Source organism: Felis catus, chromosome B1, assembly GCF_018350175.1.
Source record: "Felis catus isolate Fca126 chromosome B1, F.catus_Fca126_mat1.0, whole genome shotgun sequence".
In the NCBI taxonomy this organism is placed as follows: domain Eukaryota; kingdom Metazoa; phylum Chordata; class Mammalia; order Carnivora; family Felidae; genus Felis; species Felis catus.
Window position 1 is genome coordinate 93,134,619 of NC_058371.1, and position 21,623 is coordinate 93,156,241.

General features: G+C 35.1%; 1 pseudogene; it reads left to right on the plus strand.

The window, feature by feature from the left end:
* Positions 1-1,308: 1,308 nt before the first annotated feature.
* Positions 1,309-1,408, plus strand: LOC111560329 (annotated as a pseudogene).
* Positions 1,409-21,623: the final 20,215 nt, after the last annotated feature.

Consider the following 21,623-nt stretch of genomic DNA (forward strand, 5'->3'; position numbering starts at 1 on the left):
TTATCATCTTAATAAAACTATAATATGTGAAACACTCTTATGCATTTCCACAGGAATTACAAAAATAGCCACTACAGTAGTTTTTAAAATGCAATTTTTAAATTCATTTTTATATACACAAAATCTTTTTAAAAGTATTTATAATCTCAAAAACTTGTTATTGCTTTATAACTGAAGCAATATTATAGACTTGAGGGGAAGAAGAGTTAATAGTATAATTTGAAACTTCCATGAAAATAACAAATAAAACATAATTGCAATCTTCTGCATGATTAATAGGCTAGAATTACATCTTTAATTTCATCATGCAGTATGTTAACTATGGTCTTTTGGTTAAATAAATTTAATTTCCTAGGAGATCAAGCTACTACTACATGAATGCAGTTTCTGAATACCTCATATTATTATTTTTAATTTAATATCTACTGAATTTGATTAATGGTTTACTTTGATTAATTTTATTTTCAAAAGACCCTAGTTGAAAAACTTCATTTTATTAAATATCATTGCTTGAACAGAACAAGGTAGTGATGAGTTTCTATCTTAAAGGTATTTTGATATATACATTACAAAAGTAAAAATATAATTTGATGTGTTTCATATTATTGCCCATAATCTTAGGAATTTTTTCTAAAATTAGGATAATATGAAATGGATTCTAAACTAAAAGAAAAAAAAAGATCTGAAAATATGGTATACATAGACATTTCAACCAAAGACATAAAGTACAATTCTGAGGAAAATTTTGACAGAAGTTATAGGACTCAAAATGTTAAAGCTAATTCAATCTATTTCAATCCACCTTTAGTAAAATCCTGGCAGAGGGGATCTATTTATCTATATAAGCATTATGTCACTTTTGGAAAAGCTACTGTTAAACTAGTTGTATTTCTGAGTCATAGTCAACTTCTCCACAATTCTCTGTATATTTCACCACATTTTGAAAAAAAGTGGAAACTAATAAAACATTATATAAATAGTGTCAAAATTAGTAGTAATCACAAAACTACTATGTGATTATTTGTGTAAATATACATATACACACATACTAGACATATGCCTATTATGTTTATATGTATAATACATACATTCACACTTTCATATGGTTGCCAAATAAAGTTTTCCATTAGTGCATCCTCATTGCTACCGCAGTGAACAAAAGACAAAAACTCTTGCACTGATTAAGCTTATATCTAATCATATAGATAAGCAACAAAGTATTCCCAGAACCAAAGGAATGATCAAAAATATAATTACGATTAGCTCCAATTAACAGCTATAAATCATGGAATTACAATGACTTTGTTCTTGCTTTGGCAGCACATATACCAAAATTGAAATGATACAGAGAAAATAAGCATGGCCCAATGCAAGGCTGAGAAGCAAATTCGTGTTGTTCCATATTAAGAAAAAAAGAAAATGGTAGGTATATGTGGGGATAGATATTTTCATTAGCTTGATTGTGCCAATTATTTTACAATGCATATGTATATCAAAACAGGTTGCACACCTGAAATATATACAGTCTTTGTCAATTATACCTCAACAAAGATGAGAAAAAAATATTTTACTTATGCTGCTACCACTATTCATTCTGCCATGACAAGATGGCGTACTAACATTTATATTGTTCCATTTACTATGCTCCTTTACATATGTCATCAGGCTCATATTCTCAACAACCTGATTAGGTATATATTGTTATTGCCATTTTATTGATAAGAAAAGAAAGGCTCAGAGCTTATCAATGTCTGATATCTATAAGAAGGTAATGGGAAAAGCAGTAAATATAAAGAAAGAGCAATGTCTGTATATAAGACAGTCAGTTCAAAAGGCATGTTGTATTTGGATATGTTAGGTGCTAAAAATATAAATATAGATATGATTTTAAGACCTATGTTCTGGGGCGCCTGGGTGGCGCAGTCGGTTAAGCGTCCGACTTCAGCCAGGTCACGGTCTCGCAGTCTGTGAGTTCGAGCCCCGCGTCGGGCTCTGGGCTGATGGCTCAGAGCCTGGAGCCTGTTTCCGATTCTGTGTCTCCCTCTCTCTCTGCCCCTCCCTTGTTCATGCTCTGTCTCTCTCTGTCCCAAAAATAAATAAACGTTGAAAAAAAATTAAAAAAAAAAAGACCTATGTTCTAGATATATATGGAAACAATAATTATGACATAACATAATATATGGTAAGTTATACATTGTTGAAGGTAAATGGAAATGACTTATTACCAAATCCTAAAATATACTTAAAAACCTTTTTTAATGTTTATTTATTTTTAAGAGATACAGATGGGGGGTGGGAAAGGGCAGAGAGAAAGGGAGACACAGAATCTGAAGCAGGCTCCAGGCTCTGCGAGGTCAACAGAGAGCCTGACAGGGGGCTTGAGCCCATGAACTGTGAAATCATGACCTGAGCCGAAGTCAAGTGCCCCTAACTTAAAATAAAGTCTAAAAAATAATGATGACATTAGTTATTGTAACTTTGGTAACTGTACATACTTACTTTTTTTTTTTTACGTTTATTTATTTTTGAGACAGAGAAAGACAGAGCATGAACGGGGGAGGGTCAGAGAAAGAGGGAGACACAGAATCTGAAACAGGCTCCAGGCTCTGAACTGTCAGCACAGAGCCTGACGCCGGGCTCGAACTCACAGAGGGCAAGATCATGACCTGAGCTGAAGTTGGACGCTTAACCGACTGAGCCATCCAGGCGCCCCATTTTTTTTTTAATTTGAGAGACAGAGACAGAAAGAGAAAGAGAGAGAAAGAGTGCTCAGAGGAGAGGGGCAGAGGGAGAGAGAAAGAATCCTAAGCAGGATTCATGCTCCGCGTGGAGCCTGTCGTGGGTTTTCTTCCCATGATCCTGGAATCATGACCTGAGCTGAAATCTAGAGACGGACACTCAACCAACTGAGGCGCCCCGGTAACTGTACATAGATAATTCTATATATAATTAGATATAGATTAGATAGATTAGATAAATTATATATATATATATATATATATATATATATATATATATATATAAAATTAGATATAGACCAACCATCAGAGCGCTAGAGAAAGAAAAGAGGTAAGAAAAGAGAAAGAGAAAGAGAGGGAAAATACATTACTACTTCTTAACTCAAGTTATTACAAATGATTAAATTTAATAAAGACTAAAACCTTTTACAAAATAATGAAATAAAAAATAATCCAGCTTATTTTTTTCTGAAATTGGGGGTGGTAATTTAATCTTCTATAGTAATTACAAAGAAAAGAAGAGCCACAATTCTTACCAAAATTTGATGGATAGCTGCCAAGTACGCTGACATCTGGTTTACATTGTCTTCCTTTTTGCTTTTGTTTTTTACAGTCTTTTAATATCTTTATACTGATAGCTCTTTCAATGATCAATAATTAGAATAACAGGAATAAATCACCAAACACTTGAGTAGCTGACAGCATGAAATAGAAATACACACTACAATGAAATAACTAGCATTGGAAAAAATAAAATTATAAAAATTCATTCAAATGATAGAATAGATATAATTAATATCAAGAGAGAAAGATGATAAAACATTTTGACTACTTAAAATAACAAGAGTCTAGAGAAAAAAAATTGCTTTTGAGAAAATGCAATTGATTAATATAACTTCCAAGTTGAAAAAAGAAATTGTCTGTGTATTAGTAAACTGGACAAAGTGAGAATATCTAGATGCAAACATAAAAAGATACAAATAGATATAATAGATATTTAGATAGATAACAGATAGATAGCAAAGAGATAGATGGGAATTGGGAGAGGACATTCAGTTATGTGAAAGACATAGAAAGAAAACACTCACAGACTTGGGGTTGTAAAAGTCAGAAGCACTGGATTTATCTTAAGAACTTAGAAAAAGCAGGGGCGCCTGGGTGACTCAATCAGTTAAGCATCCGACTTCAGCTCAGGTCATGATCTCACACTCCGTGAGCCCAAGCCCAGTGTTGGGCTCTGTGCTGACAGCTCAGAGCCTGGAGCCTGCTTCAGATTCTTTGTCTCCCTCTCTCTCTACCCCTCCCCTGCTCATGCTCTGTCTCTCTCTGTCTCAAAAATAAATAATAATAAAAAAATTAAAAAAAGAACTTAGAAAAAGCAACAAAAATTAGGAAAAAAAATGATACATATGTGCACAGTGATTAGGAGCATATTCCAAAAAGAAAGTCCAGAAATCAAGCCAAGAGGTGGTTAGTTCTTTGAAAAGATCAATAAAATTGACAAACTTTCGAGATGGATGTCACCTAAACTTTTGTAATTATTTCCAATATACACATCTATCAACTCATTATGTTTTATAACAAATACAATGTTATATAACAAGGAAATCTCAACAAAACTGGACACAACAAATAAAATTGAGAAAACACTGGAAAAATTGTTTTAAAAAATAAGAGAAAGAACAAATACCAAAAATCAGGACTAAAAATGCGTAGTAATTATATACCAGGTGCCAGCAATCCTTTTTTCCTTTTTTAAAGGATCAGATGGTAAATATTTTAGGCTTCTTGTTGTCACAACTCAACCTCTTGCTCTAACTACTCAAACTGTTTCTGCTGTTGTGGCATAAAAATAGTTATAGACAATATGTAAATGATTGACCATGGCTATGTTCCAGAACGCTTTATTTATAAAAACTGGCTGACTCACAGGCCACAATTTGCTGACTGCAGTTTTTTTTAAGAGAATTCAAGAGTAATTAATATTGCATGTCAACTATACTCAAAGAGCAAAATTTTTAAAAAATTTAAAAATAAAATGAATAGGTTTATTTTTAAGAAATATATAATTCAAGAAACTTATGAACTACTTTTGTGGATAATACATATACTAAAAGATAAATCGGGATATATTAAAACTTTTAGCTCAATAAATTTGAAATGTACATAAAATGTACATAAAATACACAATTGTCTAGAACATGTATTTTTCCAAAAGTAACCTAAAGTTAAATAGAAAAGCAGAATTGTCTATAGCAAATCCATTCATCTCATAAAGATCATTTCCAAACTTGATGGCTTTACTGGTAGATTGTTCTAAACATGAGACAATAATTCCAATATTACATATAATTTTTTGAGCATAAAGCAGGAGGGAATGTATTCCAATTCTCTTTATTTATTTATTTAATTTATTTTTTAAGACAGAGAGCAGTCAGGGAGGGGCAGAGGGAGACTGGGAGACAGAATCCAAAGCACGCTTCACACTGTCAGTGCAGAACCCAATGCAAGGCTCAAACTCACCAACTGTGAGATCATGACTGGAGCCAAAATCAAGCATCAGACACTCAACCAACTGAGCCAACCAGGAACCCCATTCTAATTCTTTTTATGAAGCTACACTAACCTTGATATCAAAACTTTCCAGGCTGGTAAAAGAAAATTAAAGTCAATCTAATTTATTTTTTAAAAAAGAAAATCTTAAAGAGTATCAAGCAGAAATCAACAATGCATTTAAAAAAAATGTGGCATCATGGACAAAAAGGTTTATTCCAAGAAACCGTAGAAAGCAATGGTGGCTTCATACGAAATTATCAATCAATGTGTTGCACTGAAACAAAAGAATTAACAAAATTATAAGCTTACTTTATGCCATGGTCTTAAACAAAGTAAACCTTATATTTATCAACCTACAAATAATGGAGAATATTATTCTGAACTTGATGAAGTCTGTTTTCAAAAATCCTTTGAAAAACATAATACTTAATGATGAAATGCTAAAATATTTCCTTTGAGATTGGGGATAAGATAAACATCAATATCCTAATTGATGTAAATAATTCTAAATTTATCATATTGGAGATCTTAGACAAGGCGGCAAGATTTTTTAAATTAAGAAAATGATTAGAAAAGGGAGAACAAATGGTCATATCATGGAAGCTATTTTTATGCACACAGAAAATTCAAAGAATCATTGGATATGTTGTGCTAATTAATAATAACTTTTACCAAGATTCTTTGACACAATGAAATATGTGAAAATCAACTGCATTTCTATATATGAGCTACAAACACTAAGTAAAATACCACAGATACAACAATAGAATTTTAAAATCAAGTTATTAAGAATAAGTCTAACAAAAAGTCTTCCAGAAAACAACAAAAAGCTTATTGACAATAATTAAAGATGACACAAATGCATTGAGAGTTTTGCCATTATTAGGTTGGAAAAGAAGTTAAAGAAGTCAAAGAAGTCATTTCTCCTCTAAATTCATCTTTATCATCAATCCATCCCAAACAAAAGCTCGGCAAGATTTTATTTATTTATTTATTTATTTATTTATTTATTTATTTATTTATTTCAACATTTTTTATTTATTTTTGGGACAGAGAGAGACAGAGCATGAACGGGGGAGGGGCAGAGAGAGAGGGAGACACAGAATCGGAAACAGGCTCCAGGCTCTGAGCCATCAGCCCAGAGCCCGACGCGGGGCTTGAACTCCCGGACCGCGAGATGGTGACCTGGCTGAAGTCGGACGCTTAACTGACTGCGCCACCCAGGCGCCCCAACAAGATTTTATTTAAATATCAAGCTAATTCAATAAGAAATGTTAAATATAAAAATGTCCAGTATGTAGTATGTAGTTTCTTAAAGAAAATGATAAATTGGGGAATGTATTATAAAATATAAAAACAGTGTGGTATTAGAAAAACAATAGATAAATAGATGAATGGAGTGGAATATATAGACCTAATAAGAAAAATGCTTATATGGCACATGGTATTTGGGAGAGGTGATACCATAGATCAGTGATGCCAGATGGATTTGTGAAGAAGTGGTGCTGGTAAAACTGATTATCTCAATGAAAAACAATTAAATTGACCTCTTAACTCACACCGTACATCACAAGTTCTCCTTCAGGGAATAAATATTTAACGTAAAAGCTGGCAAGAATTGCATAAAAATAAAGAAAAATGCATTCTACGTGTGCTTTATGAAATGTGAAATCTAAGTGCTCAACCTGCATGTACTCAGAAAAATGCACCTGAAAATGTTATTAGATATTGTATACACAACAGCTTGATACAAATGAAAGTCTTACAACAGCAACTTTTGGCAAAGATAGAATATTGAGAATTTTGTATTCTTAAATGCTGAGAATGGAAATTGCTATTTCCATTTTTGTAAAGAATTTTGCATTACCTAGTAATATTGAAGATAATTATATACTCTGATCAGGAAGTGAATTCTAATCCTAGGTTTGCATGTATATGTTCATTAAGAAGCATAAAACAGAACATTTACCGAGTCAATCATATACTCAAAACAGTGCAAATATTCATCACCAGTATAACGTGATATATTAATACCATGAAATACTACATTATAGAAAATATTAAGGTATTTTGTTTAGATACATCAATATGGTATTCTCTCACAACATAATAATGAATGACACGATGCCGCAAAATAATGCATGCAGCATGATTCGGTTTACCTAAAGTTTAAAAACATAAAAAGTAATTGGGGCGCCTGGGTGGCGCAGTCGGTTAAGCGTCCGACTTCAGCCAGGTCACGATCTCACGGTCCGTGAGTTCGAGCCCCGCATCGGGCTCTGGGCTGATGGCTCAGAGCCTGGAACTTGTTTCCGATTCTGTGTCTCCCTCTCTCTCTGCCCCTCCCCCGTTCATGCTCTGTCTCTCTCTGTCCCAAAAATAAATAAAAAACGTTGAAAAAAAAATTTAAAAACATAAAAAGTAATTTAAATGGTTTGTAAAAATTTACTAGATACTCAATCTATACAGATAATCATGGAAGTTATTTTAACAAAATGCAGGATATCGATTGCCTTTAAAATGTAGAAAAAGGGTTATTCTCATGAAGGGGCTTCTAAGACACCAGCCACATTCAATATATTTTAAATGTTTTCAGTTATTGTCTTTGAGAGTGTGTGAGTAGGGGAGGAGCAGAGAGAGAGAGAGAAGGGGGACAGAGGATGTGAAGCCGACTCTGTGCTGACAGCAGAGAGCCCCATGAGGGGCTGGAACTCAGGAACAGTGAGATCATGACCTGAGCTGAAGTCCAAGGTTCAACTAACTGAGCTGCCCAGGCACCCCTACATTCAATGTTTTAAACTAGTGTTGGTTACACAGGCATTTGCTTTAAGGTTAGTATAGTCATAGTATATAATATATATTATATGATCCCTGTATTATTTCATATATACGCTTATATAGAGAGTAAAATAACCTTGGTTTACAGGCATAATGCATTCCAGCAAGTGCATTCAAAGCACTTGCATATCAAAGCGAACTTTAAAAACTGTGGGCTCCCTTGAGATCATGTGATGTTCAGCGTCAGGTACTAGTTGTATTGTAAGACATAGCTTGTTCACCTTCCAGGTAGGGCCTGGAGCCGCCATGTCCCACGGCTCCAAGCAGCCCTTCCTGGCCGCTGCATGAGTGCGACATCCCCTCCCCCAGCCCAATCTGGGCTGCAGCCCAGCCCCTGCCTGTCCTGTCCGAATTCCTGGGCCCCCGACCCCCAGGGTCTTGACTCTCCCCCACACACACCCCAGTTAGGACCTCCCCGGCCTCTTCCCCCACCCCTGCCCCTCCCCAGCCCAGCCCCTCCCAGGGGTCCCTGCCGCCCCTCTTGTGCTCCTGCCCCGTCCTGCGAATAACGACCCCGTTGGTGTATTGTAAAACATAGCTTGTTTATTATGTTAAAATCTATTAGAAATGTTTGCTCATCTTGTGTAACACTTGCAGAACAAGTTACTCCCAATCCAAAGTTTTACTGTATATGAAAGTAAAATATACTAAGCAAATTGTATCTAAGGGAAATATATATTTCAACAGGCATATCAGAAATAAAAAGGAGAATTTGTGGCAAAAAAGAGAAACACTTATAAAGGAAAAAAAAAAGAGTATTTCATATTTATAAAAGTACATGGATTAGCCAACATTGATACCAGAAACATTTACCTAAATGGAGATAAATTAAATGGAGTACATAGGGAAAAGCGGGTCTTAAGTCTCAATTTCACTAAGCAGAAAAGACTTATGTGGATGCTTTTAATACACACACACGCATACACACACACATATTTTGCTATGCTTTTTGTTCTCTTTTTCTCCCACCAAACAATGTGTCCTCACCATATTTCCATTATTCATATTAAAAATTGTACAGATTCAGTTCAGGAGGTCTCATCTGAGGACATTTACCTGTCACTCAGCTGTCTCAGTACACTGGGGCTCTGCCCAGCTGTTTCCTGATAATTTTATTCTTTTCTTCCTGGGTTAGAGCCGATGTTTTCTGAATGCTGTACATCCTTTTAAATATATTACTCTTATATTCATGGAACATAGTACTAAGTAAGTTTCTCCAAAACAGGTGCACAGAAGGAAAATAGTTTGAATATCTAAAAAAGTTTGCTTGTTTTTTTTTTTTTTTAACTCTTGAAAAAAATTGGTTGACTATGTTCAGAGTCTTAAAATAATTTTCCTCTCAAATTTGGAGATTTTATTTGTTATCTCTGATACAAAGTGTTGATGGTAAAAGTTGTTCCCTAAACTATCCACATTGCTCTTAAGGGGACAGATGGTCGTTTTCTATTTCTCTCAGACATAATGTTACATTTGGCAACATATATTGATCAAGTGGTTACATTGTGGAAGTTTTATTTTATTTTTTTTTCTGATGCCCAAATCTACAAGAGAATCACCAGGTCATTCCAGATACTGTTCAAATTATTTAACAAATTTTCTCTGGGCCTTTGCTACTGATGTTCACTACTGGTTGTTCTTTATGATTTATGGGGTTCTGCTTTTATTGGTTCTTGTCAAGGATTCTGGGGTATTGGTTTATTTGCATAGAGTATGACACTAGGTTTTGATGTCCAGCTTAAGCATCTATTTTCTAGACGAAACTTGAATTAACATTTGTGTTTTTAAATTTTTTTTAAATGTTTTTTTATTTATTCTTGAGAGAGAGAGAGAGACAGAGACAGAGCACGAGTCAGGGAGGGGCAGAGTGAGAGAGGGACACAGAATCGGAAGCAGGCTCCAGGCTCTGAGCTGTCAGCACAGAGCCTAAGGCAGGGCTGGAACCCACGAACCGTGAGATCATGACCTGAGCCGAGGACGTTTTACTGACTGAGCCACCCAGGCGCCCCTAAAATTTGTGTTTTTAGTCTCACTTTTCACTGTCTACTTTTTTTGTTTTTTTTGTTTAGTTTTGCTCACAGCATCCCAAGCAGTTTGGATTCCCCTTCCACTAGAAACTCACATGTGTATGTTCTTAGTGTCTGCCTCCTATACTTCCTTATATTTTCTGATATTCTTTAATCTCCTTTCCTTCTTCCAGAAATTTGTTGAAGCCTCTTGCACGCTTAAGACCTTTCTCATTTCCTATGCTGTTAAATTTAATTTCCTTTTGTACTTCATTTACAACTTTGCATAGCTGCATGGGAGATGTAGTCATATTTTTCAAACTAAATGTAAAAATATGTTGTTTTAAAATGTGAATAGAAGTCAAATTTCTAATAATTGAGCAATAGTTGAGGCTATTCATTTAATTTTCATTGTCATTTCTCTCTCCACAAGAAAAATTGGTGCTCTCTTTCCATAAGACAATACTAAGAGATAATACCTACTTGTTCAGATATAGAAATATAGTTTTCCAGGAAATTGGAGACCATCTTATTCTCAAGATAGACTCCTTCTATAAAAACTCACAATATACAGCTGTATAGATAAGAATTACTTTTATTTTGCAGCTTAAAAAATAAATTTCAAATAGCTATCCTAATTGGATGTATTATTAATGAAATACCCTTTCTATGATAAAAATTCTTAGAAAGCAGATCAGATTGAATTACCAAAGGTTGCTTACAAAATATGGATTCTACTAAAGGAAGAAAGGCTATTGGCTTTCAATGAGCATTCATTCTGAAAAGGGTGTGATCAGATGTCTCTACAGATGTCTATGACTAGTCTATACAGTGTCCCTTTTCTCTTGACAACTCTTTATAATCATTGCCTACTTTATTCTTTCTGTAGACCAGTTCTCTCTGGTCTGATGCTCTTTAGATACATTTATAATTGTGAAAAATTTAGTAAAAAAAATAAATAAACCTGTTGGGTCACTGTATTTAATTTTATTAGAGAAGTTTAGATAAGATTTTGTGCAAGTGATACAGCTGTGCCGATGTAGTCCAGGTGTATTCCAACCCCACCTTACTGAAATTCAGTCCTAGTCCCATGATTATACTTGAGTGGCCAACAATTGTTTGCCTCCATCTTTGTGTGAAATAGTTTTGGATTCCTTTAAAACTTCAGTTGCCATGATGATGTGTAAGCTTCACTTTTGATTTCTTAAAAGTTAACTATATAGCTGACTCTTGGACAACATGGGTATGAACTGCATAAGTCCACTTTTATGCAGATTTTGTTGTTATTGTTAAATGCAGTAACTGTAATTTCCCCTCCTTATGATTTTCTTAATGACATTTTCTTTTCTCTAGCTTACTCTGTTGTATGAATATAGTATATAATAAATATAATATATACAATATGTGTTTACCTACTGTATATATTATTCGTAAGGCTTCCAGTCAACAGTAAGCTTTTAGCAGTTAAGTTTTTGGTGAATCAAAAATTATACATGAATTTTTTATTACGGTAGGGTTCAGTGCCCCTCACCCCTGTATTATTCAAAGGTCAACTGTATTTTCATATTTGGTGATATCTTAGTTTTGCATTCAATATTCAATATTCATCTAGTCACTATCCTATTCTCCATATTTTTATAGAGGTGAAGTGAAATTTGTGGCTTTTCTAATTTTTACCATGTTGTCTAATAAAAAATCACTCAATGTCAATTTTTTAATCTATTTTTTTCTGGTTAGAGTCCCCTCTCTAGTTCCTTATATAATCTATCGTTACTTCAAAACTGATTTAAGTGGTAACAACAATAATCTTAGCTATTTCTCTGTTTCCCACAATAAATGTAGCATCTGAGCCCCACTTCTGAGAAAGGTATCACCCTTTAAAATAACATTTATCATTTCTATAACACACCAAAACATTTTGCATACTAAAATAGTAAAACATTCTTGATCACTTTAAATAGTCATATCGTCAGAAACAAGGGACACAGGCTGACTTTCAATGTGAGCATTGGAGCTATCAATACTTATAAAACAATTCTCCTTAAGGAGACACAAACAATGCAGCACAAGGTCATTCTATCAGTGAAGGAAGATCAATTCAAAGATGAAATGAACATGGATTTCCATTCTCAGAGCTTTTTTTTTTTTTTAAAGAAGTTATAAAATGCTAATTCCTGGGTTTAGACTACAGTCTTGCTACATAAGTGTTGCAGATTGGATGTTTGTATCTCCATACATTCATATATTGAAGACCCAATCCCCAATGTGATGGCATTTGGAGGTGGGTCATTTAAAAGGTAATTAGGTCCTTTATGGTGAAACCCTCATGAATAGAATTAGTCTCTTCACAGGAAAGACACAAGAGAGATGATCTATTTCCACCATGTAAACACATAGCTGTCTGAAACCTTGGAAGTGAGCTCTTATCAATAATTGAATCTGCTGGAACCCTTAGTCTTGGACTTGCCAGTCTCTAGAACTGTAAGGGTAAGTTTCTGTTGTTTAAGCAACCCAGTCTGTATTTTCTAAAGCAGCCTGAGCTAAGACCATAAGTCTTCAGAATTTATATATATTTTTAGTCTTTAAAAAATAATTTGTGAGAACATTTGACTGCAAGAAAGCTGCTGTCCATTTCAAATAACACATATTTTACACTGAAAGCCATTTACTTCTTAAACCCAAAGTCTACATTATTGCTTTTATAAATATTTAGTCTATATTTGGGTATAAATAAAATGTACAATATAAAAGTGTTTAACATCTCAAAAACTTCTGAAAAAAAAGCTAAAATTCCCCTTTTTTCCATTTTATCTTTTCTTTAATGTTTCTTTATAGTCTTCCAAATTTGATAACTTTTTTTTTCTTTTTGTTACACTATTTTACTTAGAAGGACAAGAGTATAGATCAGGCAAATAATATGTACAAGTTTACTCTCTACTTTGATTACATTCCTGCTTTATTCCAGTTTCCATAAAATGTATTATGCAAAATAGATTTGAAAATATATATTTTACAGTCAACATTTATTTGGTTGTAAAAATAGAAACATCAGAATAAAATATAAATAGATAATAAGTTTTACTTGTGAGCCTCTCCATCTTTTCAAGTGGATCAGGTAGACGGATGGCACTTTAAATAACATGTTAAATTTAGAGAGAGAATACATTAAATAGAAAAGAAAGTAGTGGAAAATAGGAAAGCCTTTCCATTAAGGGTTTCAGATATGAAATGTTCTATTCAGACACAGACTAAGCCTAAAATGAGAGATATTTTTTTAACTGAAAGAGCTAGAGAGTAATTAAAGGTAATTGGCATGTTATTATTCTTAAAAGGTTCCCTTTTCTGTTCTAAGAATACCAGGGAACAATTGAATAGATAAAAAGCGAACTATAAATTGCCAAATAGATCTTTTGTATAACAATGCAGCTCTCTAGACAAAAGATATTTCAAAACCATGAAAAAGAGGGAGGTGTATTTGCCTGATTGGCCCCACATCCTTCCTGACCACAGTGAAGTGGCCCCAGATTTTTAAACTCACAGCCTTAGGAGCCATCTTAGTAGGTTAAGAGGGACTCAGAAGTGAATGAGATAACCCTGAGGGAGACCAGTTGGTTGCGAGAATTTAACATTAGGTAAGTAGAAAATCACTTGATAAATGAAATTGAAAGCTGAATAAATACTTTTATTTAAGAATACCTATGGCAGATTGAGGCTGTTAACATTATTGATCCAATCTGGGAAGCCCTCCCTCTTGCCCTTTCTCTATCCGAACCTGCATATTTTTTCTCAGAATTGGATCAATACAAGTTCTCATTATGAAGCCATTTATTTACTACCCTACCCTTCAATGAACTCTTCTGTAAAGACTTCTATCCTACCTGCAGTCAATCTGGTGTCACACTATTCCTCTCTTTAGTTTCTCAGACCAACTAAGACTCCCTCTCATTAATCTAATCTTAATCTAGTTAAAATGTAACCCCTTACTCATGCATTCTCTCTAAAACAAGATTTTTTTTTCCTGATTCATAAATTTACCAAATTCATTTAAAGATAGTTCTTATGAACCTCCACTACTTCCTCTATTTTGAAGGCAAAAGTGGATTTCCGTGTTTTGTTCATTTGCCTCATCTTTTCTTTATGGCTTCTTTCTTAAAGACTTCAGATATATTTTATTTATGGGCATCGCAACTTGTTAACTAAAAGTTCAGTTGAAGAACTGGAGTAAAAAGGTTTTTTTCAGGGGCGCCTGGGTGGCTCAGTTCGTTAAGGGTCTGACTCTTGGTTTCCGCTCAGGTCGTGATCTCGGTTTGTGTGGATGGACACTGAGTGGGGCTCTGCCTTGTTGGCACAGAGCCTGCTTGGCATTCTCTCTTTTCCTCTCTCTCTGCCCCTCCCCTACTAGCGCTGTCTCTGTCTCTTTCAAATAATAAGTAAATAAACTTTTAAAAATAAAGCTTTAGGTTTTTTTTTTTTTTTTTTTCATGCTGTACATGGCCCGGGCATTTATCAAAAGTAAAGGGTTGTTCACTGCAACCGCCCTACTTATAACACTTTCGTACCACTTAGTTCTGACACTGTTTTTACTGTTCGATTCCATGCACTTTCAAATCATTTCTACAGCATTATTGAGATATAATCAGCATCCAAAAAAATGGCACACATTTAATGTACACAGTTTGTTGACTTTGGGCACACACAGACACACACACTTGTACTTTCACCACAGTTAAGGTAGTAAACATATCCACAACTTCCAGAAGTTCCCTTGTGTCCTTTTGATTTTTTGTGTGGTAAGAACACTTGAAACCTACCCTCTTAATACACTTTTTAGTGCACAACACTATACTGTGAACTATAGGCTCTACACTGTACAGCAGATACCCAGAATTTATTCACCTTGTATAACTATAATTTTATATTCCTTGAATAATATAAGCCTAAAACGTAGCTCTTGAAACAACTCACAGGATCCAAAATTAAAGTCATGCATGAATGAAAAACTGATTTATATGTGGATATTTTACATTTAATCATCAACTTGACGAGGACAAATTTAATATATTTATTATCAACCACATTATAAGACATAATCGTAAGGCACGTTTCTTTCTATGTTCTAGGATTGTGTTGAAGCTTAATGTGGGAAAACAAAGACAAATGTAATTTAGTTTTCCATATATTATTGAGCCAAAAGGCTATGTCTGAAATTCAGCTGTAGGGGTTCAGAATATGTCACCCCAAAAGGTGTCACTTTGGCATATTGATTATTTTAAATTAAAGGTACTTGAGAAACAGCTGATGTAGAGAAATTCTGACCTTCCTTTGTCTTCCTGAAAGCAGGAGATAAATTTTCCATATAAAAGTTACCTTCCCTGTACCAGGAAGGTAGAAGGCATCCTTACCACCAGAAATGGAATTTAGGGCCAAAAGTCTGCATAAATAAAGCTAGTTACTTTTTCTCAACTTTACCACTCTAAGCCCAAATCATGTAGTATTGTTAATTCTTCATAAATTTATTGTTTCTTTGTCTAAAATATATAAAACTCCTGCTTCGGTCATTTCTAGGGGTCTTCTATATGTATGAAATTAATTCTATTTTTCTCCTGTTAATATATTTTATTTCAATTTGATTATTCGATGTGGCAAAGAACCTGGAAGGGAGGAAAAAACTTTTCTGCACCTACAGTTTGGTGCCCAGTGTGGGGTTGGCCACTGGCTAGTCATTGTTAGCACTGAGGCTGCTATAGCTGAGAGATCTGGGGATCTATGGCAAGAGCTGGCCCAGGGTAAACATTCTTACCACATCAGTTTTCCATATCTGTGCCTGCAGAGTCCAGTGGAAAAGTAGTAAGAGTGTTTTTTCCTCTTAGCAGAAGAAAATATGTGTATGAACTAGATCCCTCGGTACGGGCACCCTGATAAAGATTTTGTTATGATCATTCTTGTTTCCTACTGATCCCTTTCCTCCCAGAGATGGTGATTGTGTTTTTCTGTCTCTGTCCCTTGTATCTTTTGTCACAAGGTGGGGGACATGCGTGATGGCAGGAATCATAGTGTAGAATGCAGGCATCGATCCGATCCTATAAGCCTGTTGTGCAAGCTGGCCTCACAGACTGGTGAGTTCATGGTTCTTACAAGGCAAGAGTCTATTTAGATATACTTGCTGTGGGTTCCTTGCATAAAAATGAGATGAAGTTCTCCTTTTTTCTGGTTCTATGTTCTGAGAATTTGGCTTTGTGACAACTGAGAATATCCTTTCTGGCCTTAACCAGCCAGGAGGGGCAAGTGTCACTTTGCATTTGGCAACCAACCAAATGAGCTGTGGATCCAAGACAAAAAGAGAAAAACAGCATTCTCTTTGACCATGCCAACTGTGAGAAGAGCTGTCTTAAGGGATCCCCGTTTATAAGGGGCCTTTATTGTCTCAACCTTCATTGTCTCAGTGCTGGAAAGTCCTCTTCCAGGAGAGGATGCCCAGTGTCACAGATTAGCAGGTCTGTGACTGGAGATATCTCATATTCTCATGGCAAACTGGAAACACCATTTCCCTAACACCATTCTAACTGCTAGTGACAATGAAGGTCTTTGCTTTCTTAGGCTAACTCTGGGAATTAATTTACTGGATTTTGTAGCTGAATGTTTTGTACCATCTTGGGCATGCTTCTTGCTTCCATGTTGAAGACATGAAGGCTTATTGGCTTGAATCACTATTAAAATTAATGATCTTTGAAGATCTTACTCATCAATAACCAGGCGATGGACCCTTTGAGTTGGAAAAACTTCTATATCTGAAAAAAAAAAAGTAATGTTACTTATTTTTGAGACAGAGAGAAAGAGACAGAGCGTGAGCAGGGGAGGGGCAGAGAGAGAGGGAGCCACAGAATCTGAAGCAATCTCCAGGCTCTGAGGTGTCAGCACAGAGCACAACACGAGGCTCGAACCCCAGAACCATGAGATCATGACCTGAGCCAAAGTTGGACACTTAACTGACTGAGCCATCCAGGCGCTCTTTTCTGAAAAATATTTTAGAGAGCTATTATCCTTAACAATTACCTTATTGGTATCTATGGAAAGACCAAATTAAAAAGAGGATGCGAAGGAGTATAATGTCTAACCTTAGGAATTTCCTTAAAAAAATGAAAAAACAGAAATTATAACAAAAATTAAAATCCACATCCGATGTAATTTCTCCTTCTCACAATTTAGCCGCGTATCCTTAGCAAATTCACTTAGCTCCCCAGTCTCTTCCAGTTTCCCCAGAAATTCCTTGAAACACCCAGCTGCCTTTTTAAATTCTCCATTCCCTACAAGATTCACAGAGACCATATCCAGTCCAGGTTCAGGATACAGGTTTTTCATGTAATATTGAGAGGCACAAAGTGACGTTAGCAGAAGCACCCAAGATAGACTGCAGGGCTGACTTTGCTTTCCCATACAACTCCTCCTTCTTTCCAGGGCTCTGTAATCAGGCTCTACCAGCTTCAGGCTTTCCTAAGAAATAATCTTTTTGGATGTATCCTGTACCTCCCACTGTAAAGAATCCAAGTCCCCTAGATAGCAGCAGATATATTAAATTTTAAAGCCCTTTACTTTTGCTTTCAGAAGATCCTACCAAATTTAGAGAAGAATTAGAAACAATAGTGACCATTTACATCCTTACTCACAGGGATTTTGGCTACTGAGGAATGTTCTTCCCATCTATGATTATACTGTAGTTAGCAGAGCAAGCCAGCTAGCCCTCTGGGAAAACTTACCTCAAGAGGAAACAAATGACCAGAATTTTCCCTTGCTTTACAACAAATGATCAGGAAATGGATCACCTGGAGGCTGATGTTCAGGGACTGAAGGAAGTAATAGTAAGGGTTTTTCTTGCTAAGACGAATTGGTCCAATATTGAACTGTAAATTCAGAAATAAAAAGGAGGGAACATTTAAAGGTCTTTGTTGAATTCTTTATACAGGCTTTTTAAAGGAATACTGCATTAAGCCCTAAAGCTCTAGAACATAGAAATCTTTTGATTTCCACCTTAGCAAGAAATCTTCTCCCTGATAAAATGACACAAATTATCTGACCTTATCTTAGAACGCAGTCTTCACAAAACCAGAAACGCAGCTCTAGAAACAAAGTCTGTCTATCTTTAACAACCTTAAAACCTCCTCTATTCATCTCAAAATTATTTCAGATATTATAAAAGATCAGGACATTAAAATATAATTATACTAATAAAGAAGGAAAAACTTACACAGTAATTACTCTAGGTTTCTAATAATAGGCAAATAATCCCCAATACTACTAGGGGAAAACTAACATTCTTTCTGTTTTTTGAAGATACAAAATTGGCCATGTATTTGAATTATAAACATCCAGGAGATAATTAAAACACCACCCACAATCCCCTAAAACTGAAGAAAGAAAGAAGAAAGAAAGAAAGAAAGAAAGAAAGAAAGAAAGAAAGAAAGAAAGAAAGGAGAGAAAGAAAGAAGGAGAGCGAGAAAGAAGTGAGAAAAAAAGAAACAATTAAAAGCAAACTCTTAGAGCGCCTAGGTGGTTCAGCCAGTTAATCGTCCCACTCCTGGTTTTGGATCAGGTTATGATCTCATGGTTTGTTAGACGGAGCCCTGCATTTGGCTCCACACTGACAGCATGGAGCCGGCTTGGGATTGTCTCTCTCCCTCTCTCTGCCCCTCTCCCACTGATATTCTCTCTCTCTCTCTCTCTCTCTCTCTCTCTCAGTCAATTTTTAAAAACCTTTAAAATACAAACTGTTACAAAAATTTCTTTGCCCAAAATCTAGTCCACAGCATCCATAATATTACTTATCAAGGGCAAATAGAAATCTTAAAAGTCTTCTCCACAATTTTATTTATTTTTTAATGTTTATTTATGTATATATTTTTGAGAGAGAGAACACATGAGTGGGGAAAGTGCAGAGAGAAAGGGAGACAGAATCGGAAGCAGTCTCTGTCAGCTCACCACCCAATTCAGGGGTTGAAATCATGGACCTTGAGATCATGACCTGAGCCAAAGTAGGAACCTTAACTGAGACATCCAGGAACCCCGTCTTCTCTACAATATTAGTAAAATGCTTTAGTCATCTGATCAGGTGGATCTAACTTATTCCAATTGCCAGAAATATTATTTAGATTCAACTGTTATTTATAAACTAGTGAATTGTATTCTTGTACCTGATTCATGGCTAAAATTTTAGAACAAAAGCCATAAGGTCTGTTTTAATCTGTCTGAATGTTTATATATGTCTACAAATGTGTTAATATATGTAATATATTTCTACCTCCAGATGGTATTGACAAAATTAACTTGCTACAAAAAAAAACCCTGTATTTAATTAGCTTAAAGAAAAATAAACCTTTATCAAATTAAATATTTATAAATTTTCAGAAATATAATTGAAACTAACCCAAATGCTTTTCAAGTTCTCATGATCTGGAATACTCTTTGATAAATAGAAATGAGTTTAAGTTTGTTGGCTTTATTAAAGTAGGCATGTCTTTAGAGTTATCAGCATTAAATATAGTGCAGACATACAACTTTTATTCTGTCTGGTTTATTAGTCAAATAAGTTCATGTTATCTCTGTTAAAAATGCTCTTATTAGTTTCATCTATTTTAATATTTTCAATTTTGTCTTGCATCTCTCTGAAGATACACTCCTAAAAAGTTGTTATTTTTTGTATTAACTCTGATTCGTTGGATAGGAGTTTCTCTGCTAAGTTTTGTTTCACTCTTTCTTGCTTTTCTTAAAAGTGTGATGACTTTTAACTTTCTTTTTAAGTTTATTTATTTATTTTGAGAGAGGCAGAGAGAGGGAGGGGTGGAGAGAGAGAATCCCATGCAGGATCCCCACTGCCAACGTAGAGCCCAAGGCAGGACTCAAACTTAGGAACCGTGAGAACTTGAGCTGACCTGAAATCAAGAGTTGGAGGCCTAACTGACTGAGCCACCCAGTGGGATAAGGAGCTGTGAGGCACCTCAGAGGTTGGAGGGAATAATCTTCCGTGTTTTCCAGCATTGCTGCACCCTGTTCCTCATGGCTTTGCCCATTATCAGGGCTCTGCCCTGTTGTTCTTACTGACATTCCAAGGCTCTTCTTGCCAACTGTAAACAGTTTTATCATGTCAAAGTGATGTCTCTTCATTTGTTTGCCCAGTGCTTTCATATTACTTTTCTTCCTTCACCAACTGTTTTTTGTTTCTGAGATTTTCCTTTCTCAAAAACAAAATAAACATGATCGATAGCAGCAAATACTGGAGCCAAAGAACTTCACTGTTCAATTCTATCAACTCTTTATTTTTTTTCATGCCTATTTATTTATTTTTGAGAGAGAGAGGGAGAGAGCTGGAGCAAGGAAGGGGCAAAGAGAGACAGAAAGACAGAGAAGCTGCTGTCTGTGCCGAGCCAGAGGTGGAACTTGATCTCATGAACCTGTGAGATCATGACCTGAGCCAAAATTAAGAGTCTGATACTCAATCAACTGAGCCACCCAGGTGCTCCCTATCAACTATTTAAGACAGAATAATACGATTGATTATCAAATAAACAACATAGATGAGGAAAAAAAAAACATCTATACAATACAATACACTCTGAACTCAGAATAACCGTGATGACCATGAGACCAGAAATCTGACAAGGAAGGAAAATTACAAATCAATTCACTCATGAATATAAATTTCAAACCTTGAATAAAAATATTAGGAAATGAAAACCAACAATATATGGAAGTGATTAGTGTACAATCACCTGTTGTTGGGTTTCTAATACTATTCTTTACTAATTATTCTCACTGAGTATGGAAGATGTTCTGAATCAGGGTCAGATTCCTTAATAAGTACATAGATCCCCTGTTTAGTCCTTACCCTTGAAAATACCACAAAATACAGACCAATTGAGCTGAATGGCTAATGAAGCACCCATATATGAGGAATGAGGGAAATGGATTTTCCTCTGCTGAGAGAGAGGAGATAAGTGTCCCTTTTCCCTATTGAAAGGGTCTCCTTCTTACTTCAACATTTAAGTATGTAAATAAAATCTCTCCAAGAGCCAAGTGACAGAGATTTCTAGTACCACGCTTGAAATATAAATACCTTATAAAAATAAGAAACAAGTAAATCTTTTTGGATAAAAAAAATTGGATATTTTGGATACAAACATTTGAAGAGTTCCACTTCCCTAAATATTCCCAGGACAGTGATATTTCACTTTTTCCTATAGAATAAATAGGAAAAGACCCAAACTCAAGGAAATATTTTCAAGGAAATGAATTAGTAGTATTTACATAAGTGAATTATTCCACTTTATGTATTTTATACTTCAGAAAAAATATTCTTTAGAAAAAAAAATTTAATGTTTATTTATTGTTGAGAGAGATAGAGAGAGAAAGAGAGAGAGTGAGAGTGAGCACAAGTGGGGGAGGGGCAGAGAGAGAGGGAGACACAGAATCCGAAGCAGACTCCAGACTCTGAGCTGTC